The sequence below is a fragment of the Panulirus ornatus genome, chromosome 5, assembly GCF_036320965.1.
Source record: "Panulirus ornatus isolate Po-2019 chromosome 5, ASM3632096v1, whole genome shotgun sequence".
Taxonomy (NCBI): Eukaryota; Metazoa; Arthropoda; class Malacostraca; order Decapoda; family Palinuridae; genus Panulirus; species Panulirus ornatus.
The window spans coordinates 17,438,893-17,465,381 of NC_092228.1; the positions used below are offsets into that span (position 1 = coordinate 17,438,893).

Here is a 26,489-nt window from a genome sequence, read left to right on the forward strand (position 1 = left end):
GTGTGTGTGTGTGTGTGGTAGGAGAGGAGGTCGCTGTGATCACTGCCCCACTACCTCCAGTTCCTGCACCTCCCGCCGGCGGTGTGAGCGTTGCCATGATGATCAAAGAGCCTCCTCCTCCTCGCCCGGCAGGTGAGGGCGCACGATCAGGATGGACCACACGGGAGGAGGAGGCGGAGGAGGAGGAGGAGGACACGACTCAAAAGGCAACTAGGGAAGAACACGGCAGGGGACCTGACCAACACTCCCTGCATGAGGGCATCTCAAACCCTCCACGCGGGCGACCTAAGATGGGGTGATACTGAGGTCGAAGGGTGGACGACACAGGGCGTGAGTAACACAGCTGGACACCTATGGTAACGCTGACATCTCGAGGTGAGGAGGAGGAGGAGGAGGAGGATCTTGGAGGGCCATTATAGTCTTCACGTGCGGCCGAGTGTGTGTCAGCACTGGAGTTCATGGTTTAGCAGCAGTCGGGGGTCCGCTAGCTTGAGCATGTCGCTATACTGCTAAATGCGGATCAGAACACATTATCCACAGCTGAAGGATGATGTACAGTTGTGTGTGGGACTTTGAAATAGAATAACACACATACACACACACACACACACACACACACACACACACACATACGAGTTTCCGGAGTATAGTGATATGCGCTGCAATCTAGCAATCTAACGGGCCGAGGTTCGAGTCCCACACGGGGCAGCATCCAGACGAATCACAGCAAACCCAGTTGTTCATCCTCCCCTCTGAGTCTGGCAGATGAATGTGTACCTGGCGTAAGGTGGGGGTGTGTATGTATGTACGTGTATACATAAGGTTAAGACATGGTACGTATATAACATATTAACATATTGATACGGGGCAACACCAGTGTATCTCTCTCTCTCTCTCTCTCTCTCTCTCTCTCTCTCTCTCTCTCTCTCTCTCTCTCTCTCTCTCTCTCTCTCTCTCTCTTCCTGTATCACACAAGTTCCGATCAACAAACAGATCGTAGGCCGAGGGGCAGAGGTCACTCACCACCTGAGCATGACGTCACGACTCTCCTGCACGACAACTGGGGTCGTGCGCACCGTCGTGTTCCAAAGGTCGCACCTCAGCCTCGCCCACAGCGTCGTAAGAAACCTCTGTTACGTCACCGGTTCACAGCACTTACCTATCGTCGGCCAGGGAGACTAAGGCCACTTCCAATCCAGGCCAAGGCTATGTCCTCTGGCGTCACGGAAGTGTGTGTCCTACACCGTCGCAGACGTGTTTCCCTATAGCGCCGTGGACGCCCGGGACCAAGTCTGTCACAGGTTCTCAACACGTTCTGAGGACAGAGTTCGTATTGCTACGCCAGTTCAATGTTGTTCTTCTCCCTCACGAACACTCACTTGTTCCCCCGCTCTTATAACGAACACTTCACCACACTCCGTCACTACTTAAAATCCACGTTTACAGTACACTGTTCGAGCGTATACCACTAGAGTTCACTATACGATGCACTATACCTGACACTACGGTCGGTACTGACGGTCACCGCGCATGAGACTTCCGTCCGTCTGTCCTCCGCACAAACACCTGCAGAAACAGAAAAGAAATCATGAGTCAGAATAAAGAAAACGTGAAAGGCGTGTGCAAAAACTCCGTCATATAAATCACAGACATGACGTCTATATAAATCACAGACATGACGTCTATATAAATGAGAGGCATCAGTCTATCGTCATGCATTGTGCTGCGTGTGCCAGCTGGTGGCACGCGCGCATAACACAGTTCGTTTCGATTACGGATAAACGGACGAGTAAGAGGAGAAAAAAACATTGAATAAAACAAAATGAAAAGTCTGTAGTGTACCAGCCAATCCCTGTAGTACGCTGGCCAATCCCTGTAGTACACCAGCCCATCCCTATAATACAGTAGTAAATCTCTGTAGTGCGCTAGCCAATCCTGTAGTCCACTAGCCAATCCCTGTAATACAGTAGTAAATCCCTGTAGTAACCTAGCCAATCCCTGTAGTACACGAGCGAATCCCTGTAGTACACTAGCCAATCCTTGTAGTACGCTAGCCAGTCCCTGCAGTACACGAGCCAATCTTGAGCACCAATGTAGCTACGGTGTTTACTATGCCAGACACCAAACTTCCGAACAGGTCCAGGGGCCTCGCTGGAGCCTCTGTCTACAACGAAAAAAAAAAGAAGAAAAATCCTGACCGAAAAACTTTCGGAACTTTACATTTCAAGGGAAAAGTAAACACCTACGAACCCTCTTCTTCAACTCGGTGACCCCCCAGGATCAACCACTGACGAGGAAATGTCATGAGATATCAACACATGTGTTGTGTAGATCTCTGACCCGGCACACACACACACACACACACACACACACACACACACACACACGCCACCTACCAAAGGACGTGTCCTTCCACCTTCAGGAGGGAGGAACAGTGTCCTGTCCTTCATCCCTCAGGAGGGAGGAGCCGTGTCCTGTCTTTCCACCTCCAGGAGAAAGGAGCCGTATCTTGTCCTTCCTCCTTCAGGAGGGAGGAGCCGTGTTCTGTCCTTCCTCCCTCAGGAGGGAGGAGCCGTGGCGGCAGCAGCAGCAGCAGCAGCATCGGTGGCGGCGGGCCCGGACCCAAGACGGGCGGGGGTCGGTGCCAGGGCGATCGTTAGCGAGTACTTGCCCACCAAGAGCGCCGTCAGGAATCCCAACTCACCTTAAACGGACTGAATCAGGCTTCAGAATTAATTCAATCCTCTCTTTAAACGGATCCGGTCTCCTCCACTGCCAGGATCCCTCAAGACACGAACAGCTGCCGCTCCCTCTCTGTAGGTACCGTCTGGGGAGAGGGAGGATTCACGTGCGTGCGTGCGTGCGTGTGCGTGTGTGTGTCACACCCTCCGCTTTAATTAAACGAAACCAATAATGCTTCAGTGAATCTGACGGCGCCTCGACGAATCGAAGCCCGCCGCCCCATTCGAACGAACCCAAAACAGTGTTTTAAACGAATCCAATCGCATCCGGACGAATCCAATGATGCTTAAGCGATTCTAATCCTATTCAAACGAAGCCAGCGCTCTGCTCAAACGAGTTTTTCCGCTCAGGGCCGTCATACAGGGAGCAATGGGCCTTAACGGAGGGATTCCATGCATAGTCAAGTCGCGAAGTAGCAGAGCTCCCGCGGCGGGGGCCGTTTAAGGCGCGACTTACGACGGTATAAACAGACACTTCACCCCTGTAGCCTCCCTTGTCTCCATGACTTACAGTAATATGACGAGCCATCGACCAACACGGAAGCCAGGAAATATAGATACACACGTCTGGGGATGGTTCCCTCCCTCCCCCCAGCGGCGTCTCTCTTCCTGGGATGGTCCTCTCCCCCAGCGGCGTCTCTCTTCCTGAGATGGTTCCCTCTCCCCCAGCGGCGTCTCTCATCCTGGGATGGTTCCCTCCCTCCCCCCAGCGGCGTCTCTCATCCTGGGATGGTTCCCTCTCCCCCAGCGGCGTCTCTCATCCTGGGATGGTTCCCTCTCCCCCAGCGGCGTCTCTCATCCTGGGATGGTTCCCTCTCCCCCAGCGGCGTCTCTCATCCTGGGATGGTTCCCTCCCCTCCAGCGGCGTCTCTCAACCTGGGATGGTTCCCCCACCAGCATCTGGGTCAGTAAGGGCAAAGTTGGGGTATCGGAAACAAACGTTAATACCTCAGTTGGCCACAGCCACACTCCACCTCGGGTTAAACTGCGTCAGGTGGCCTTACCTTCAGCGAACACGGCGAAGTCACACTCGCCCTCTTCAAAACAGACACGGCAGACTAGATTTCGACGACCCTACGAGAGACGCAAAACATATGATGATATCGTTCAAGGCGTTTATGATCTCCAGGACTGAGCTCCAGCCGTGTGCTGTCACCACCCGCTTCAGAGCGGGAGGAATGAGGGTGTCAGGGTGCAAAAATCTGTTCAGAATCAAATTATGGTCCTGGCCACGACTGTGAGCACTAAGTAGGGACTCCCCCACACCACAGACGGGAAACATATCACAACCCACACTTTGGAAACTCTCGAAAGACACAGCTCCCAACGTCTCCTTATGAGAACTGCTCCCTATGGTTGCCACAAACACGGGAGACTCCGTACAGAAAAAAAAAAAAAACCACCAATTATATCAAAACACACCTTAATCCTCCAGGACCTAAAATTCCTTAAAACGCTGACCCAAAATCAATGACAGACATATGAACTGTTCGCAAGAAAGATAAGGAACATTGTACTAAACCAAGCGGGATGTGGTGGGTAAGTTACACGCTGCAGTCTGCAGCCTCCAACAGCCTGACTGAACAGAGGAACAATAAGGTAGCTTGCTCCCAGACCGAGATGTGAGAGTATCCATGGTAGCTGATTCGGGTGAGATACTGCAGAAGTTGGTGACTGAGTTTGGTAAAGTGTGTGAAAGGAGAAAGCTGAGAGTAAATGTGAATAAGAGCAAGGTTATTAGGTTCAGTATGGTTGAGGGACAAGTCAGTTGGGAGGTAAGTTTGAATGGAGAAAAGCTGGAGGAAGTGAAGTGTTTTAGATATCTGGGAGTGGATTTGGCAGCGGATGGAACCATGGAAGCGGAAGTGAGTCACAGGATGGAGGAGAGGGCGAAGGTTCTGGGAGCGTTGAAAAATGTGTGGAAGGCGAAAACGTTATCTCGGAAAGCAAAAATGGGTATGTTTGAAGGAATAGTGGTTCCAACAATGTTATATGGTTGCGAGGCATGGGCTATAGAGGAGGAGGGTGGGTGTCTTGGAAATGAAATGTTTGAGGACAATATGCGGTGTGAGGTGGTTTGATCGAGCAAGCAATGAAAGGGTAAAAGAGATGTGTGGAAATAAAAAGAGTGTAGCTGAGAGAGCAGAAGAGGGTGTCTTGAAATGGTTTCGACATATGGGAAGAATGAGTGAGGAAAGATTGACAAAGAGGTGCAGGACACAAGGAAAAGCGGAGACCAAATTGGAGGTGGAAGGATGAAGTGAAAAAGATTTTGAGCAATCGGGGCCTGATCATGCAGGAGGGTGAGAGGTGTGCAAGGAATAGGGTGAATTGGAACGATGTGGTATACCAGGGTTGAAGTGCTTTCAGTGGACTGAACCAGGGCATGTGAAGCGTCTGGGGTAAACCATGGAAAGGTCTGTGGGGCCTACATGTGGATAAGGAGTTGTGGTGTCGGTGAATTACACATAAGAGATGGAGACGAGTGTGAACGAATGTGGCCTTTTTGACTGTTTTGTTTTTCCTGGCGCTACCTCGCTCACGCAGGAGGCGGCGATGCTATTTCCTGTGGGGAAGGGTGGCGTCGGAAATGGATGAAGGAAAGCGAGTATGAATATGTACATGTGTATATATGTATACGGTTGCGTATGTGTATATGTTGATATGTATATGTATATGTATATGTACGCGTATGGGCGTGTATATATACATGTGCACATATGAGTGGATGGGCCATTCTTCGTCTGTTTCGTGGCACTACCTCGCTGACGCGGGAAACGGCGATCAAGTTTAAAATATATATATATATATATATATATATATATATATATATATATATATATATATATATATATATATATAGTAACAAAGACATGGTAGACAATTCAAGGTTGAAAGAGGGGAGAACACGAGCGTAAAATCACTCCCCGTAACACACACACACACACACACACACACACACACACACACACGCCTGTTCTTACATACATAAATAGTGAAACCTGCAACTTAATGAACTGATGAGTTGCAACGGGCAGGGATGAATTAAGACCAGAACCGACAGTCGCAAAAACCACACAGGCGGGAGTGTGTGCATGTGAGGCGCCCCCCAGTGTACTGCTCTCGGCTGGCACACACACACACACACACACACACACACACACACACACACACACACACACGAGCCATGCGCGTAACCAGGACGCACCTACACACATACACGGCGTACACATGGATGTAACGCGCTGCTATGACACACATACACATACATATGAGGCGCAGAAAGACACATGATCCGTATTACACCTGAGGTTTACGGAAAGAGAGAGAGAGATAGAGAGAGAGAGATAGATAGATAGATAGATAGATAGAGAGAGAGAGAGAGAGAGAGAGAGAGAGAGAGAGAGAGAGAGAGAGAGAGAGAGAGAGAGAGCGGGGGGTTGGGGGAAGGCCACTCAGTCATACAGGAGAGAGTTGGGTGGGGGGTGGAAGGTGGGCGGGTTGGGTGGGTTGGTAGGAGAGTGAAGGAAGGGAGGGGGGGGGGGAGGGAGGGAGGGAAGGAGGGAGGGAGGGAAGCGATCTCGGGAGGAGCCAGGGCTGAGCTAGATCACAGCAAACCCTCCTTGGGGCTGTGTATTGCAACACCCTCCACACACACACACACACACACACACAGACCTGTCTCCTGTTGTGATTCCTTGCAAGAAAAAAAGAAGAATATAAACGCCAACCTCCCGGGTTGTGAGCGAGGCAGGCGGTCTGGTCTCCACCACCACGGGGTCTCGTGGGTGGGGGGTTGGTGCTACAGATCAACTCCCTCAATAAATATTCCAAGCATTATACTTCAATTACTTTGCGACTGAGTTATGAAGGCAGAGGCACCCACAACTCCAGATACGCTCACTGTTAACGAGATGCCTTCGTTCATTATGGTATATTGGGGGGGTAATGGGGGGGGGAGGAAGCTGTGACGGACGAGGTGATGGTGGTTGTGGTGGAGAAAGACAGCAGAGGTGATGGTGACTTTGGTGGAGAAAGACAGCAGTGGTGATGGTGATTGTGCTGGAGAAAAAGGACAGAAGTGGTGATGATGACTGAGGTGGAGAAAAGCAGCAGTGGTGATGGTGAATGTAGAACCAAAATACAATAACCACGTCATTTAAACATGCCTCAGAGCATAATTGATTATCTGTGAAGACCTCCGTGAAAAAAAAAAATATCTACAATACTCACATCTACAACCAGTGGTGCCTCCTCCCCAGTCAACAAAAACAACCATCAAAATTTTCCAAGCCAACAACCATAACCATAACCATCATCAAAGCCAACACTGACAGCCATAAACACCATCAAAGCCAACAATGGCAGCCATAAACACCATCAAAGCCAACAATGGCAGCCATAAACACCATCAAAGCCAACAATGGCAGCCATAAACACCATCAAAGCCAACAATGGCAGCCATAAACACCATCAAAGCCAACAATGGCAGTCATAAACACCATCAAAGCCAACAATGGCAGCCATAAACACCATCAAAGCCAGCAATGGCAGCCATAAACACCATCAAAGCCAACAATGGCAGCCATAAACACCATCAAAGCCAACAATGGCAGCCATAAACACCACCAAAGCCAACAATGGCAGCCATAAACACCATCAAAGCCAACAATGGCAGCCATAAACACCATCAAAGCCAACAATGGCAGCCATAAACACCATCAAAGCCAACAATGGCAGTCATAAACACCATCAAAGCCAACAATGGCAGCCATAAACACCATCAAAGCCAACAGTGGCAGCCATAAACACCACCAAAGCCACCAAGGCAGCCATAAACACCATCAAAGCAAGCAATGGCAGCCATAAACACCATCAAAGCCAACAATGGCAGCCATAAACACCATCAAAGCCAGCAATGGCAGCCATAAACACCATCATAGCCAACAATGGCAGACATAAACACAATCAAAGCAAGCAATGGCAGCCATAAACACCATCAAAGCCAACAATGGCAGCCATAAATACCATCAAAGCCAACAATGGCAGCCATAAACACCATCAAAGCCAGCAATGGCAGCCATAAACACCATCATAGCCAACAATGGCAGACATAAACACAATCAAAGCAAGCAATGGCAGCCATAAACACCATCAAAGCCAACAATGGCAGCCATAAATACCATCAAAGCCAACAATGGCAGCCATAAACACCATCAAAGCCAGCAATGGCAGCCATAAACACCACCAAAGCCAACAATGGCAGCCATAAACACCATCAAAGCCAACAATGGCAGCCATAAACACCATCAAAGCCAACAACGGCTGCCATAAACACCATCAAAGCCAACAATGGCAGCCATAAATACCATTAAAGCCAACAACGGCTACCATAAACACCATCAAAGCCAACAATGGCAGCCATAAACACCATCAAAGCCAACAATGGCAGCCATAAACACCATCAAAGCCAGCAATGGCAGCCATAAACACCATCAAAGCCAACAATGGCAGCCATAAGCACCATCAAAGCCAGCAATGGCAGCCCATAAACACCACGAAAGCCACAATGGCAGCCATAAACACCACCAAAGCCAACAATGGCAGCCATAAACACAATCAAAGCCAGCAATGGCAGCCATAAACACCACGAAAGCCAACATTGGCAGCCATAAACACCACCAAAGCCAACAATGGCAGCCATAAACACCATCAAAGCCACCAAGGCAGCCATAAACACCAGCAAAGCCAACAATGGCAGCCATAAACACCATCAAGAGCCAACAATGCAGCCATAAACACAATAAAGCCACACTGCTGCCATAAACACCATCAAAGCCACAAGGCAGCCAAAACCACCATCAAAGCAAGCATATGGCAGCCATAAACACCCCGAAAGCCACAATGAAGCCATAACACCATCAAAGTAAGCCAACAAAGGCAGCCATAAAAAAAACACCATCAAAGCAGCATGTGCAGCCAATAAACACCACAAAAGCCAACAATGGGCAGCCATAAACGCAATCAAGGCCAGCAATGGTAAGCCATAAACACCACCAAAGCCAACAATGGCAGCCAAAACCAAACCACCAAAGCCAGCAATGGCAACCCCCCCCCATAGACACCACAAACCAGCAATGGCAGACAAAACAACACAAAGCCAACAAATGGCAGCCATAAACACCATCAAAGCCAACAATGGCAGCCATAAACACAATCAAAGCCAACAATGGCTGCCATAAACACCATCAAAGCCAACAAGGCAGCCATAAACACCATCAAAGCAAGCAATGGCAGCCATAAACACCACGAAAGCCAACAATGGCAGCCATAAACACCATCAAAGCCAACAATGGCAGCCATAAACACCATCAAAGCAAGCAATGGCAGCCATAAACACCACAAAAGCCAACAATGGCAGCCATAAACACAATCAAAGCCAGCAATGGTAGCCATAAACACCACCAAAGCCAACAATGGCAGCCATAAACACCACCAAAGCCAGCAATGGCAGCCATAGACACCACCAAAGCCAGCAATGGCAGCCATAAACAACACCAAAGCCAACAATGGCAGCCATAAACACCACCAAAGCCAGCAATGGCAGCCATAAACACCACCAAAGCCAGCAATGGCAGCCATAAACACAATCAAAGCCAGCAATGGCAGCCATAAACACCATCAAAGCCAACAATGGCAGCCATAAACACCATCAAAGCCAACAATGGCAGCCATAAACACCACCAAAGCCAACAATGGCAACCATAAACACCATCAAAGCCAACAATGGCATCCATAAACACAATCAAAACCAACAATGGCAGCCATAAACACCATCAAAGCAAGCAATGGCAGCCATAAACACCACGAAAGCCAACAATGGCAGCCATAAACACCACCAAAGCCAACAATGGCAGCCATAAACACCACCAAAGCCAACAATGGCAGCCATAAACACAATCAAAGCCAACAATGGCAGCCATAAACACCATCAAAGCCAACAATGGCAGCCATAAACACCACCAAAGCCAACAATGGCAGCCATAAACACCATTAAAGCCAGCAATGGCAGCCATAAACACCATCGAAGCCAACAATGGCAGCCATAAACACCACCAAAGCCAACAATGGCAGCCAGAAACACCATCAAAGCCAATAATGGCAGCCATAAACACCATTAAAGCCAGCAATGGCAGCCATAAACACCACCAAAGCCAACAATGGCAGCCATAAACACCATCAAAGCCAGCAATGGCAGCCATAAACACCATCAAAGCCAACAATGGCAGCCATAAACACCATCAAAGCCAACAATGGCAGCCATAAACACCATCAAAGCCAGCAATGGCAGCCATAAACACCATCAAAGCCAACAATGGCAGCCATAAACACCACCAAAGCCAACAATGGCAGCCATAAACACCATCAAAGCCAACAATGGCAGCCATAAACACCATCAAAGCCAACAATGGCAGCCATAAACACCATCAAAGCCAACAATGGCAGCCATAAACACCATCAAAGCCAACAATGGCAGCCATAAACACCATCAAAGCCAACAATGGCAGCCATAAACACCATCAAAGCCAGCAATGGCAGCCATAAACACCATCAAAGCCAGCAATGGCAGCCATAAACACCATCAAAGCCAACAATGGCAGCCATAAACACCATCAAAGCCAGCAATGGCAGCCATAAACACCATCAAAGCCAGCAATGGTAGCCATAAACACCATCAAAGCCAACAATGGCAGCCATAAACATCACCAAAGCCAACAATGGCAGCCATAAACACCATCAAAGCCAACAACAACAGCTGTAATTACCCTGAGAGCCAACTGTAACTAACCATTAACACTCTACCATGATAACCATCAAGGTTCATGGCAACACGAGCCACCACCAAAACAATTACTACCATCGCCCCATCCACCCACCCACCCACCTACCACCACACCACACCACACCGCGCCTGGCCACGCTGGCGTAAACAACAACCCACCTCACCCACCACCACAACCCCCCACCACCACCGCCACTTGCCCTAGCCTAGCGATATACGAGAACCCGGACGTAACACCGTCCGTCCTCAAAACATTCAGCTACATAACGCGTACACCCATCCGTGCACACGTCACCCCCCCCCCCCCCCTCCGCGCCCACACACACACACACACACACCTCCCCGCGCGCGCGCACGCGCAGACGCCTCAACTAAGCGGGACGGAAGAGCTCCGACCGCTACGGAGCGTACGACGAACAACAGACAACAGAACCCCCCACCCCCATCGGTGCCATATTTTTTTTTTTCTTTTTTTGAGATGAACACGTCCGCTGCTCTGGGGGGGGGGAGGGGGGGATAGCATGACTGCCACGCCATCACGTGATCCGTCGATGACGCCGCCGCCGCCGCCGCCACGCTCGGGACAGACACACACACACACACCCACAAATCACAGCCGGCGTTGCCAGACGGAGCAGCAGCAGCAGCGGCAGTCAGTAAGTCTGAGCACATTTGTGGGGGGGGGGGGGGGGGGGGGGAGGAATGTAGCCAGCAGTCCTTGGCTGTCGGCGGGGGTACCTTTCAAGGTTTCGTCCTCGTCAGACACACACACACACAAACACACACACACACGAGAGAGAGAGAGAGAGAGAGAGAGAGAGAGAGAGAGAGAGAGAGAGAGAGAGAGAGAGAGAGAGAGAGAGAGAGGAAGTGAGCAGGATTGGCCAACTCCGCCAGCAGACATGCCCAGGGTCCGATATCTTCAGGGTTCTCTGATGGCATTGTGGCTTAAATCTCAGAAAATACACAAATTATGTTAAAAAAAAAAAAAAACTAAAAAAAAAGACAATACGAGTTTGTTTCTTTTTTTCTTCTCCCATTCTAGGAAAAATATATACATCATAACAAAGTCTCAAAAAAAGAAAATGCACGTATAATACGGGGATCCGAACCCATAAAAATTAAAAATCTATGTTTTGTGTGTTTCAATATGACCGAGATGAGGTGCGCATCCCATATATATATGAACTTACAAATGGATTTGGATCAGATTAGAACTAAGACTAATGATGACTACCCACACAAACTCACAAGGTGCTTCAGCGCTCAATAACGGTGTCTTTGCACCAAGTAAAATGAGAAAAATCAACAATCGCTGAAATTTTTTTAAACTGGGTTAAAACCTGAGAAAAACAAGTCGGGAGTCAATTCCCAGATCAAGGTCAAAAGGTGGCGCTAAACCACATGATTAACAAGGACAGGTTTAAATCTCAGAAAATGAACTGGACTGGGTTAGGATTATCCAATTAAATATGGCCGGGTTCGAAACCTACAAAAATCATCAAAATGGGCTTTACAAACCAGAGGAAATATATATATATATATACAAAATCTAATTTCTGGCCTTAAAAACTGAAATGGATTTTAATCTGAGAATATACAGAACTTCTAAGTTTCGTATATCTAAAAATATACCAAAGAATATTAATGATGGAATCACGCACACAAAAAAAAAATCTGACGACATTAGCATATAAGAAAATGATTCATGGTATTAAACCCAATGAATAAAATAGAATACAGCTTTAGCTTTACAAAAAATAACATGGGGTTCAGCTCTTAACCAGGAGTTAGAGGTTTAAATGGGAAAGAGGGGAAATAATGGACCCAAATTGGAAAATTACGTGTCTCCATCCTGGAAAATGGGATGGGCTTAGTTTGTGTCCATAAAAGAGAGGAAAGAAAATCGAAATTTTAAAAGATAAACCATCGATTTTCATATTTGATAACACTAGGTTCGAATCCCGTATCTGGATATCTAATAAACCATTCCTTGTCTTCCCTGCTGGTAGTTTGTGGTATGGACGCGAGAAGAATTTGAATACCGCCAACACATGATACGATAAATTACACAAAAAATATTCATATTTACGCTCGAGCACAAAGCACTGATAACACAAATTAATGGAATTCGTGTATATGGGCTACACAGTGCTCTTAAGAGGGTTCTGAACACATAACTGCCTTACAATGATGCGAAAAAATTTAACCGATCAAAACAACATACACGAATTTCATTTTTTTTTGGATCTGTACACATCTTTCCATTGGCTTGCCCGCTCGGAATCGTACATAAGTCTCCACCATTATGGAAACCAAACTATCAACATCCCCCTCGCTCTCCAACCCCCCGAAAGAACATGCCATTAATCCCTATCATCGTCACATTCTAACAAACACAAAGGAGGTAAAGTCATCACAAAAATCGCCACGGAGCGCGGTGATGACCCGAACGGCCGGGGCGCCCAAGGGCGAGAGCGGCTCGCGCGCACCGAGCACGCTGGGATTGGCCCGGTGTGGGTCAGAGCGTCGGCGCGCGCTGGTTGGTCAGCCGCGGCTGCTACACACGCCATCTGGTGCACGTGCGCTACTGATTGAAATCCAGAGGGTTCTAACACCCACGAGCCCGGCTCATTACCTCCACCGGAGATAATGACATCAATACGACCCTCTCCTTGGCACCGTCTTATGCCAGCGGGTCGACGGGCGCGAAATGATGACGGGTTAAACCCCCGGCTGTGCCTGCGAGGCCTGGCGACCGAGATTTGGTTGGACACGGGTGCGAATCCCGTGCCCTTGGTGGCCTGCAACTTAGACCCTTCTTGCCCTCCTCCTTCCCCCCACGTGCCCAGGAAAAGAAGGTGAGGGAGGCAAAAATGAGAAATCTCTCTCTCTCTCTCTCTCTCTCTCTCTCTCTCTCTCTCTCTCTCTCTCTCTCTCTCTCTCTCTCTCTCTCTCACACACACACACACACATACCTTAAGAGTTGCTATGGCCTCTTTAAACGCCGAGCGATGGACGAGAGAGAGAGAGAGAGAGAGAGAGAGAGAGAGAGAGAGAGAGAGAGAGAGAGAGAGAGAGAGAGAGAGGTATACATAAAGATGAGAGAAAAATGGCTGAGAGAGAGAGAGAGAGAGAGAGAGAGAGAGAGAGAGAGAGAGAGAGAGAGAGAGAGAGAGAGAGAGAGAGAGAGAGAGACTGTCAATGCGATCGCATGCCCCTCCGACTCTTAACTTTGCCCCTTTGAACGAGCACTACCCTCCATAACCCTCTTTTCCTCTTTCTAAATGATCGTGAACCGACCTTATTAACAACGGCCCCAGAGAGGGAAATATATCCGGGGTCTGGATCACTCCCGCGGGGGCAGACACGACGAGAGAGAGAGAGAGAGAGAGAGAGAGAGAGAGAGAGAGAGAGAGAGAGAGAGAGAGAGAGAGAGAGGACCTTGGACGGATGGCGCAGGTGTTGCTCACAACGACGGCGTAATGTCAACCGCTGCGCAGGACCGTGTGCGCATATAAACCCCAACCCCCCCCCCCCCAAGGTAGATACTGTAATATCTATCAGGATGTAGGTGCTGTAAAAAGAGGGGGGGGGGAGGGACGTGGAGGGGGGCGCGGTGTCAGACATGTTCAAAGAGCATAGTGGGGGGACGGGAGAGGGCGCCCCCTCTCCAAGTCGAGCACACCTAACCCCCCTCCTCTCTTCCCGTTCTCTATCACCTTCCCATCTCTCTCTCTCTCTCTCTCTCTCTCTCTCTCTCTCTCTCTCTCTCTCTCTCTCTCTCTCTCTCTTCCCGTTCTCTATCACCACCACCCTCTCTCCTCCCGTTCTCTAGCACCACCATCCCCTCTCTTCCCGTTCTCTAGCACCAACCTCTCTCTCTTCCCGTTCTCTAGCACCTCTCTCTCTCTCTCTCTCTCTCTCTCTCTCTCTCTCTCTCTCTCTCTCTCTCTCTCTCTCTTCCCGTTCTCTATCACCACCACCCTCTCTCCTCCCGTTCTCTATCACCACCACCCTCTCTCTTCCCGTTCTCTAGCACCACCATCCCCTCTCTTCCCGTTCTCTACAGATAGTTGAAACAGACAGATAACAGTACAGGAACCAGTGACAGAAAACGAAGTGTCGTACATCAAGCCCCTTCCCCCCTTCACACCCTTGCGTACGACGGTACGACCCGTCGGCGGTATAACACCGCTTAGCGTACGACGACGACGACATAAGCCACAACACCCAGGGGTCGTGCCCGTCGTGTTCAGGAGGGTCGTGGTAACTTCACTCCGCGCTCGTACATACTGAACGAAATGACATCCCAGGTCGTCCTCCTCCGCTCCAAGTCGTCCTCCTCGCCCCAAGTCGTCCTCCTTCGCTCCAAGTCGTCCTCTTCGCTTCAAGTCGTCCTCGTCGCTCCAAGTCGTCCTCCTCGCCCTAAGTCGTCCTCCTCGCCCCAAGTCGTCCACATTCCGCTCTAAGTCGTCCTTCTCGCTTCAAGTCGTCCTCGTCGCTCCAAGTCGTCCTCGTCGCCCCAAGTCGTCCTCCTCCTCCAATCCAAGTCGTCCTCGTCACCCCAAGTCGTCCACATTCCGCTCCACACCCGACCAAAAAAAAAAACTCCGAGTACGACTTACGAACCCCCCCCCCCCTCCCCACCTGACGAGAAGTCTCCCCCCTCCCACCCCTACCCCCCCACCACCACCACCACCCTCCCTCTCTCTCGACCGACTTACGCCAGAACGAAACCACCATCCACAAGATAATGAACCACACGACTCCACTACCCTCCACGTTATCTCTGTGGAGGATCGAGATTTCCACCCCTCCCTCCCTCCGTCCGTCCCTCCCACGCCAGACTTATGAGATCTTGATTATCCGCAACAAGTTGGTTAATTCGGCGTCTATGAATTATTCACGTTAAAGTAACCGGTGGCATTTACATGCGAACAGTGGCACAGTGGGAGTACTAATGACGCACGGGAGGTGTGTACAGCCTGTGGTGTAGCGGGGCGAAGGAGGTGGAGAACGAATTCCCCACCCAGGGGCGTGTGTACGACGGAGGGACGGAGGGAGGGCCGTAGGTACATACGTACGTACGGCACGTGGACACGACCGGTGCGATCCCCGAGCACGGCGGTACGACCTGGGGGTCTAACGGACGGGGAGGGAGGGAAGGGGCTATTTGACCTGACCTGACCTGACCTCACTTAATGGGGTCGTTCCATCGTCGAGGGCCATGGATAGGTTCCCCCCCCCGTCGTGTTCAAGGGTCGTTACAACACGCCGTACACGAACGATTGACGGGATATCTACTCCATCTATCGTCTACAACAATTAGAGCATAAGTTAATTATCCCTCTGAATAATGAGGGTGGGCTGGCTACACCGCTCTCATGAATAAATGAGAAATGTATCGTTAGCCATCGTCTGTTGCGTAACATGAGCAATGGAGGGGTGGTTCACACACACCACCACACCTGGGATAACCACGACCCAGCCCAAGTGCCATCTTCAATAATGGCTGGTGTGGTTGCTCACCGCGTCCAGTGATTTGCATAATAAGAGATTTTGGTCGAAAATTGTCTTAAGGTGAGGAATTTCATCGGATTCTCCTTTGAAACAAAGACAAATTTAGTGTGTGTGTGTGTGTGTGTGTGTGTGTGTGTGTGTGTGTGTGTGTGTGTGTGTGTGTGAATGGGCCATTCTTCGTCTGTTTCCTGGCGCTACCTCGCTGACGCGGGAAACAGCGATTATCTATTATAAATATGATAAATAATATATATATATATATATATATATATATATATATATATATATATATATATATATATATATATATCCCTGGGGATAGGGGAGAAAGAATACTTCCCACGTATTCCCTGCGTGTCGTAGAAGGCGACTAAAAGGGAAGGGAGCGGGGGGCTGGAAATCCTCCCCTATTTTTTTTTTTTTATTTTTCCAAAAGAAGGAACAGAGAAGGGGGCCAGGTGAGGATATTCCCTTAAAGGCCCAGTCCTCTGTTCTTAACGCTACCTCGCTAATGCGGGAAATGGCGAATAGTTTGAAAGAAAAGAAAAGAAATATATATATATATATATATATATATATATATATATATATATATATATATATATATATATATATATATATGAATTTTCCTGAACGTATTCTTACACTACGACCCATCACAACGAAAGAACCACTCACGATAGAGTCCCATAACAAACGAACGTACTCCTTACGTTATGACCAATTACGAATGAACGGACCCCCCCTCCCCCCCTTCTCACGAACGAACATCTTACGAACAGATCCCCGACGTTCTGTTTCACATAAAAGCCTCAGAGGCACACTGGTGTTCTCTCTCTCTCTCTCTCTCTCTCTCTCTCTCTCTCTCTCTCTCTCTCTCTCTCTCTCTCTCTCTCTCCCCAGAGTTCCCGGGCATGGCATAAGTGAGGAAAAGCCTACGGTAATCTAGTGCCAAGAACGGCATTGTAGACCTCAGGCGCTTATGGCGATCTAGCACTGAACTGCCAGAATGAATCTCTCTCTCTCTCTCTCTCTCTCTCTCTCTCTCTCTCTCTCTCTCTCTCTCTCTCTCTCGTTCGTCACTTTCCCCGCCCCCCCCCAGAACCTCTCCCTCCCATTCGTTAGTTTGAAAAGGAAAAATCAACCATTCCAGTGAACACACAATACACTGTTTTTAGGTAAGTTTACACCAGTAGAACTTTCAACAACACACACAACAACAACAACAACAAAAAAATACGTTTTTCTTAAATCTACCAACAAACACAGTCATCACAAACTCGACAAACGTTTCCCGACAGGGGTGATAAACGTTTAAAAGATTTATTTTTTAAACAAACGTTTGGAAGAAACGGCTTTGGTTAAAAATGAATTTGTGAAAGGGGAAAAAAACATTTTTTTTCGAACAAAATGAACGTTCGTGAGGTGAGGGGGGGAAGGGGGGGAGAGGGTAAGTCGGAACGTTTCTCTTCGACTTGAGATTTAAACACTTGTAAACATAAGTAAAACGACTAATACACTTTTCGTGTCAAAGGTCACCGGGTATCAGAAACCACTCTTACACCATCGTTAGGGAAACTGAAAGAGATATCATTTCTTATCTTTTCATCTTTCATTCTTATCTCTCTATCTTTCTAAAACTGGTGAACGAGCATCAGCGATCGCTCGCTCGAACAGGCGATCCATCTATCAAGGTCACCTGTTACCCCTCCTCTCCTACTGCTCACTCCCAGACGGGGTGTGTACTTCGGGGTGTATGGTGGGTCTCGTAATAACCACACACCCACACACACACCCAAACACACACACAACCACACACCCAGACACACACACAAACACACACACAACCACACACCCACACACACACACACACACACACACACACACACACACGTCCACACACACACCCAAACCCACACACACACACACACCCACACCCACACACACACACACGTCCACACACACACACACCCAAACCCACACACCCACACACACACCCACACAAAACCACACACACACACGCCCACACGTCCACACACACACCCAAACCCACACATCCACACCCACACACACGTCCAGTCACACACACACACACACGTCCACACTCCCTCCTGACCTCGTGAACACACACTACGTTGTCCCTGTGGGTTAGGTTCTCCTACATCAGGTGACCAAGACCTCCCTCATCCTCCCCCGCGCCAGGGACAATCACTTCGACGTTGGTCGCCAGCCATACTTACTCTGATTACCGGACTTTACAGTCTTGATTTGACGTCCCTCCCATCACTCATGACCACCTCCGCCTATATCAAGAAAATAAGGGAAGGTAGGTTTTTCGCTACCTTCTCTCTCTCTCTCTCTCTCTCTCTCTCTCTCTCTCTCTCTCTCTCTCTCTCTCTCTCTCTCTCTCTCTCACTTTCTTTCTCTCTCTCTCCTTACCTACCTACCTACGTACCTACCTACCTACCTATCTATCTATCTATCTATCTGTCTGTCTATCCCGTTTTTAAATATTTAGTACACAGGAAAGTTTTCTATTCTTCTTCCCAGACTCTTATTCACCAGGTGTTCTCTTCCCCTTCCTTATTTCTCCTCTCTTTCTTTAGCCCTGTCTTACGTCCCATTTGTATAGCAAGGCTTTTAAATCACTGAGGACGTCTACACGTAACTGAAGACGACGGGTCATACGGATATACGGGCGGCGGATGGAGTATACGGCAGAGAACAACATGAACACACTATAACCACCCACTCACCCACCCATCCACCCACCTCACTCCCGCCCACCCACCTCACACCCACCCGCGACACCACCACACTTCAACGCGCCGTCAAACATCTCTACGATCATTTTCGAGACTGTCATCCAAAATGGACATAGAAAAAAAAAAACCATCTTAATTGACCACGCGATCAATCAGTAGGACATACGTTCGTTCGTCCCACGGCTTCGCCTACGCCGGGGGAAGACGATGCTATACTGTGGCCGTCCGGAAACACGGATCAAAAGACACTTGCGTGGAAGAAGACATGAAAGACGCTCTTATGGTTGTTATAACCTTCCAAGTATTATACAGGACACGAGAGAGAGAGAGAGAGAGAGAGAGAGAGAGAGAGAGAGAGAGAGAGAGAGAGAGAGAGAGAGAGAGAGAGAGCGCCAGCCCAGCCCAGCTCTGATGAGCCAGGTCCTCCCTCCTCCCTCGGTATACAACGTCTCACATGCGTGTCGGTGGGCACGCCCAAGGCGGCTCGTGTAATTATCATGAATTAAAAACACTGGAGCGGCCATTATGCATGTCCGGCTGGCGCTTGAGTGACGCCTGCTTAACCCTCCTAAACAACACCTTATCCAAGCGGTAAAAATATCGCAGGACGAGGGAGAGAGAGAGAGAGAGAGAGAGAGAGAGAGAGAGAGAGAGAGAGAGAGAGAGAGAGAGAGAGGATGGGAGGGTCAACGAGATTTTGCCCAGAGAGAGAGAGAGAGAGAGAGAGAGAGAGAGAGAGAGAGAGAGAGAGAGAGAGAGAGAGAGAGGATTGGGAGGGTCAACGAGATTTTGCCCAGAGAGAGAGAGAGAGAGAGAGAGAGAGAGAGAGAGAGAGAGAGAGAGGGGGGGGGGGACAACGAGATTTTGCCCAGAGAGAGAGAGAGAGAGAGAGAGAGAGAGAGAGAGAGAGAGAGAGAGAGAGAGAGAGAGAGAGAGAGAGAGAGAATGTGTGGCGCTGTGAGCCAGCAAAAGGTGACCCGTCAACAAGAAGCCAACCGGCCGGCCGAACATCAAGTCGACCTGATGTCTACCCAATAAATCCACTTGTAATCAAATGACTTGTGTTCATGGTAGCCAAACCTCGCTCGCTACGTAAATCTAAGCGGTCAACTAACTTGCCTAATTTATTTTTTTTTTATGACCATAAAGCAAGACGTTATGAGACTCAATTAACCTGCAATGAGTCGCCCAAAAGCCATTTAGCACAGAGTAAGAGAAAATGAATATGTTAATTTGAACGTAAGGTTGGCAGGTGGAGTTGAGATATGTGGTGACAGATGGCAACCGAAATATTATTTTTGAGATTGTTCTATCAAATGAGGTGTTTTGTCCATTAGTAATATATATATATATATATATATATATATATATATATATATATATATATATATATATATATATATATCTTTTCTTTTCTTTCATACTATTCGCCATTTCCCGCATTAGCGAGGTAGTGTTGAGAACAGAGGACTGGGCCTTTGAGGGAATATCCTCATCTGGCCCCCTTCTCTATTCCCTCTTTTGGAAAATTGAAAAAAAAAAAAAAAAGCGAGAGGGGAGGATTTCCAGCCCCCCGCTCCCTCCCCTTTTAGTCGCCTTCTACGACACGAAGGGAATACGTGGGAAGTATTCTTTCTCCCCTATCCCCAGGGATAATTATCTATTTATTTATTTTATCATACTTTGTCGCTGTCTCCCGAGTTTGCGAGGTAGCGCAAGGAAACAGACGAAAGAAATGGCCCAACCCCCCCATACACATGTATATACATACGTCCACACACGCAAATATACATACCTACACAGCTTTCCATGGTTTACCCCAGACGCTTCACATGCCTTGATTCAATCCACTGACAGCACGTCAACCCCGGTATACCACATCGCTCCAATTCACTCTATTCCTTGCCCTCCTTTCACCCTCCTGCATGTTCAGGCCCCGATCACACAAAATCTTTTTCACTCCATCTTTCCACCTCCAATTTGGTCTCCCTCTTCTCCTCGTTCCCTCCACCTCCGACACATATATCCTCTTGGTCAATCTTTCCTCACTCATTCTCTCCATGTGCCCAAACCACTTCAAAACACCCTCTTCTGCTCTCTCAACCACGCTCTTTTTATTTCCACACATCTCTCTTACCCTTACGTTACTCACTCGATCAAACCACCTCACACCACACATTGTCCTCAAACATCTCATTTCCAGGGATTATCAAGGGATAATATATATATATATATATATATATATATATATATATATATATATATATATATATATATATATATATATATATACATATATATATATATATATATATATATATATATATATATATATATATATATATATATATATATATATATATATATATATATTGGAGATCACAATTAAGCACATGATCAAGTAAATTCCATCTAATCCACGGGGAAAATGAAACACAACAAGTTCCCAAGTGCACTTTCGTGTAATGATCACATCAGGAGAGATAACAGGAAATATAACAGTGAGTCGATATACAAGGAAGACTGTTACATTTCTCTCTTGTATCTCCCCTGATGATGTGATCATTACACGAAAGTGCACTAGGGAACTTATCGTGTTTCATTTTCCCCATGGATTAGATGGAATTTACTTGATCATGTGCTTAATTGTGATCTCCAATATATATATATATATATATATATATATATATATATATATATATATATATATATATATATATATATATATATATATATATATATATATATATGACAACTATCGTCAAATTCCTAATCACGACGGAACGACCCTTGAGCACCGCGGTACGACCCTTGAGCACCGCGGAACGACCCTTGACCTCGGAGGCACGACCCTTGGATACACATACAGCTGCCTCACCTTTAACCCAGCCTGACCCCTTGCGTCAGAGAGAGAGGAGCGTTGTCAACCACATACGAGAGATGATGACTGTGGTTGTACGTACCTTCTCAAAGCCCGTACTGTTGGGGTGGGCAGGGGGTTAGTGGTGGTCGCGGGTAGTGGCACGTTCGGGGGGGCAGGGCGGCTCAAGTGGCCATTGTGATGGCGGGGGTGCGTGCGCCCCCTCACTCCCTCCCTCATGTTGGCTGCGGCGCGCCGCCGGAGTGAGGTCGGTGAGCGAGTTTGCTGATGATGTTTAACTGCTTTGCCGGCGTTTATTGATGGCTGCGCGTGTGTGTGTGTGTGTGTGTGTGTGTGTGTGTGTGTGTGGTGCGGGCCGACGACCAGGACGGTACGAGCTCCTTTGAGTGCGATGTTGCGACCCCTTGAGCACGAGGGTACGACCCTTGAGCACACACACACTTACGCCTCCCTGGATGGTGATGACACTATCTCTGTTCCCTTGACCCTCAAGGAGGAGACTAAACGCCCGGCCATCATACCCCAGGGGACGTGCTGTCCACTCCCCAGGGGGACACATGTCCACCAGATCAGCCATAGCCACAGAGAGGGAGGCTGTCGGAGCCACTGCCACAGGAAGGGGGGCTGTCGGAGCCACAGCCACAGGAAGGGGGGCTGTCGGAGCCACAGCCACAGGAAGGGAGGCTGTCGGAGCCACAGCCACAGGAAGGGAGGCTGTCGGAGCCACAGCCACAGGAAGGGAGGGCTGTCGGAGCCACAGCCACAGGAAGGGAGGCTGTCGGAGCCACAGCCACAGGAAGGGAGGCTGTCGGAGCCACAGCCACAGGAAGGGAGGGCTGTCGGAGCCACAGCCACAGGAAGGGAGGCTGTCGGAGCCACAGCCACACCAACCACAGCCTTATCAGTGTACACCTGGTGATCTGATCCTCACCTCCTCCTCCTCCTCCCCATCATCATCACCATACACCTGGTAACCCTCCTCCTCCTCACCATACACCTGGTAACCCTCCTCCTCCTCCTCCTCCTCACCATACACCTGGTAACCCTCCTCCTCCTCACCATACACCTAGTAACCCTCCTCTTCCTCCTCCTCCTCCTCCTCACCATACACCTGGTAACCCTCCTCCTCCTCACCATACACCTAGTAACCCTCCTCTTCCTCCTCCTCCTCCTCCTCACCATACACCTGGGAAGATCTAAATGTCTGCCACCTCCGCCGACCCATGATGTTCCCCTGACCCTCCGCCTCTACCACGGGCGTCCCTCGTCTTGTCATCAGAGCTTCTCGTGTGTGTGTGTGCGTCCGTCCCTCCGCCTTCACGACTCGGTCCCTCACCAAGCTGGTGACCATCCTTCTCTCCGGCTGGCAGTGGCACAAAGTTATTTTCTCCCCATTTTCTTACAGAGGTAAACAAGTTCCACTGGCATCATTGTCTTCCACTCCTCTTAAGCAAACAAGTCCCACTTTCATCATTGTCTTCCATTCCTCTCAAGCAAACAAGTTCCACTGACATCACTGTCTTCCATTCCTTTCAAGCAAACAAGTTCCACTGACATCACTGTCTTCCATTCCTCTAAAGCAAACAAGTTCCACTGACATCATTGTCTTCCATTCCTCTCAAGCAAACAAGTTCCACTGACATCACTGTCTTCCAGTCTTCTTACCCAGCCTTGTGGACTTCCAACGGCATTACTGTCTTCTACTTCATCTCAGTGGATGACCTATTTCCATTCCATTTCATCTCGGTGGATGACCCTTTTTACAGCGGCATCCATCAACGCATCAAGAGACACTTCCCACCGGCGCATCTCTCCGTTTGCTCCACCATCTCCTCAACACTGCCTTCCCGTTCATCACCGGGAGGAGCGGGCCTCTGACATCACACAGCCAGGCGGCACCACCACCACCACACGCCGAGTGTACTCTGAAGTCCGTCTCAAGATATGGAGGTCAAATGACTCCATCTCCACACGTGAAGGACAGTGGAACTTCGTCTCAAGATATGGAGGTCAATTGACTCCATCTCCAGACATGAAAGACGGTGGAACTTCGTCTCAAGACACGGGGTGGGAGAGTGAATTCCGTCAACAGATGTGGAGGACAAGTGGACACCGTCTCCTGACATGGAGGTGTGGTGCGGTGTGGTGGGCGAGGCAAGACCAGGCTCGTCATCCTGAGACCAAGATCAGATCAGAACCAAAACACTCTTGGCATGTCCTGATCCTCCTGAGGGGGAGAGAGAGAGAGAGAGAGAGAGAGAGAGAGAGAGAGAGAGAGAGAGAGAGAGAGAGAGAGAGAGAGAGAGAGACTGTTCCTCCTAGAATGGCATCTGTCGTTTCGCACCTTCTAGGTATCAATATTACGCGAAATTTTGTAGGCTTTAAGACCTTAAGGCTTTTACTTTACTACTGTCTTATCTCCTACATATACACAAGGAATGTATGGTACTATTACTGTCCTCCAGCAGATGACCCTCGCCATAGATCACAAGGTCATCTGTCTTCCTCACAGCAGTAATCACGACACACACCCGCCCGCCTCCCCCACAGCAACCTCTCCCCCGCCCGCCTCCCCCACAGCACCCTCTCCCTCGCCCGCCTCCCCCACAGCACCCTCTCCCTCGCCCGCCTCCCCCACAGCAACCTCTCCCTCGCCCGCCTCCCCCACAGCAACCTCTCCCCCGCCCGCCTCCTCCACAGCAACCTCTCCCCCGCCCGCCTCCCCCACAGCAACCTCTTCCCCGCCCGCCTCCCCCACAGCAACCTCTCCCCCGCCCGCCTCCCCCACAGCAACCTCTCCCCCGCCCGCCTCCCCCACAGCACCCTCTCCCCCGCCCGCCTCTCCCACAGCACCCTCTCCCCCGCCAGCCTCCCCCACAGCACCCTCTCCCCCGCCCGCCTCTCCCACAACACCCTCTCTCACCTCACAGCATATTTCCCCTCCCCCACAACTCACAACAATAACGACAACACCCTTCCTCTCACTACAGCAACAACCACAGCATCTTCCCCTCCCCACAACAACAACCACAGCATCTTCCCCTCCCCACAACAACAACCACAGCATCTTCCCCTCCCCACAACAACAACCACAGCATCTTCCCTCCCACCACAGCATCCTGCCTCCTACCTACCTACCTACCCCACCCCCGCACAGGAGCAACTACATCACCCTGCCTCTCCCACCCCCACAACAACAACAACAACACTAACCTTCCCCCCCCCACCCCTCCCTCCTCTCTCCACCACAACAATCACAGCACCCCCGCCTGCCATCCCCCCCTCCCCCCCCAGTAATCACAGCGAGGACAGCGGTGGGAGAGGAGGAGGAGGAGGGGCTGCTGGTGTGTGTGTGTGTGTGTGTGTGTGTGTGTGTGTGTGTGTGTGTGTGTGTGTGTGTGGGGCGCTCTGGTGGTGGTGTGGGTGGGTGGGTGGGTGGGTGTGTGTGTGTGTGTGTGTGTGTGTGTGTGTGTGTGTGTGTGTGTGTGTGTGTGTGTGTGTGTGGGGCGCTCTGGTGGTGGTGTGGGTGGGTGGGTGTGTGTGTGTGTGTGGGGCGCTCTGGTAGTGGTGGTGGTGGTGTGTGTGTGTGTGTGTGTGTGTGTGTGTGTGTGTGTGTGTGTGTGTGTGTGTGTGTGTGTGGGGCGCTCTGGTGGTGGTGTGTGTGTGTGTGTGTGTGTGTGTGTGTGTGTGTGTGGCGCTCTGGTGGTGGTGTGGGTGGGTGTGTGTGTGTGTGTGTGTGTGTGTGTGTGTGTGGGGGGGGGGGGGGCGCTCTGGTAGTGGTGGTGGTGGTGTGTGTGTGTGTGTGTGTGTGTGTGTGTGTGTGTGTGTGTGTGTGTGTGTGTGTGTGGGGCGCTCTGGTGGTGGTGTGTGTGTGTGTGTGTGTGTGTGTGTGTGTGTGGGGCGCTCTGGTGGTGGTGTGGGTGGGTGTGTGTGTGTGTGTGTGGGGGGGGGGCCAACCCCCGGGGGATCGGTCGCTGTAAGTGAGGGGCACTGTACCACCCGGCTCTTAATCACAGTGATCGGCGTTAAGCGCGTGTACGCATTAACCGCGTGGAAACGAACCAGATTTAATTGTAAAATCGTGGTCGGGGGGGGAAGGGGAGGGGGGGGGGCGGGGGGGAGTCGTCATCATAAAGCGAGGGCGTTCGTTAATCACCTCCCGTGGTAACCAGCAGTTAAAAGCTATTTGCCTCAAGACTACGAGAGGAGCGTGGGACCTTACGGCTTCTAAACATTGTCATCTCTTCCCTGCCTGGCCTGGCGTCTCCTCCACAGATTACAGAGTGGCACGCAACTTTATGTAATCCCTTAACCACCTGATTATATTTAATCTGCCGTATTAAATCTTGCCCAATAAACTGTAACTGACTCTAAAACAAGAGAGGGAAGGAGGCTGTTCTGGGGGGAGGGGGTGTGGGTGGTGCTTGGAGGGGGGGAGGGGAAGAGGGGAGAGGGGGTTAGGATGCTGCTTGGAGGGGAGGGAAGAAGAGGGGAGGAGGGTTTATATGACAGTGTTGCATGGGTGGGGGGAGAAGGAGGGGGGGGGAGGCAAGCAGGGGGGGGGGAGGGTACGATAGTGTTAGTGGGCAGGGGGAGGAGGAGGAGGAGGAGGGGGGAGTATACGTGTTAACTGGGGGTGAATAAGGGGGAGTGTGTGACAGTGTCATGTGAGAAGGGGGGGTGATAAAGAGAGAGAGAGGGTGTGGGGGTTCATGACAGGGTCATGGAGGGAGACT

At 49.8% G+C, this 26,489-nt stretch overlaps 1 long non-coding RNA gene across 1 annotated transcript in view; it reads right to left on the reverse strand.

The window, feature by feature from the left end:
• LOC139746736 (uncharacterized) overlaps positions 1-26,489 on the reverse strand; it is an 814,741-nt gene that overhangs the window by 541,775 nt on the left and 246,477 nt on the right. The window contains exon 2 of the long non-coding RNA XR_011712212.1: positions 1,160-1,566. This is a non-coding gene — a long non-coding RNA (uncharacterized lncRNA). The remainder of the gene's footprint in view (positions 1-1,159; positions 1,567-26,489) is intronic.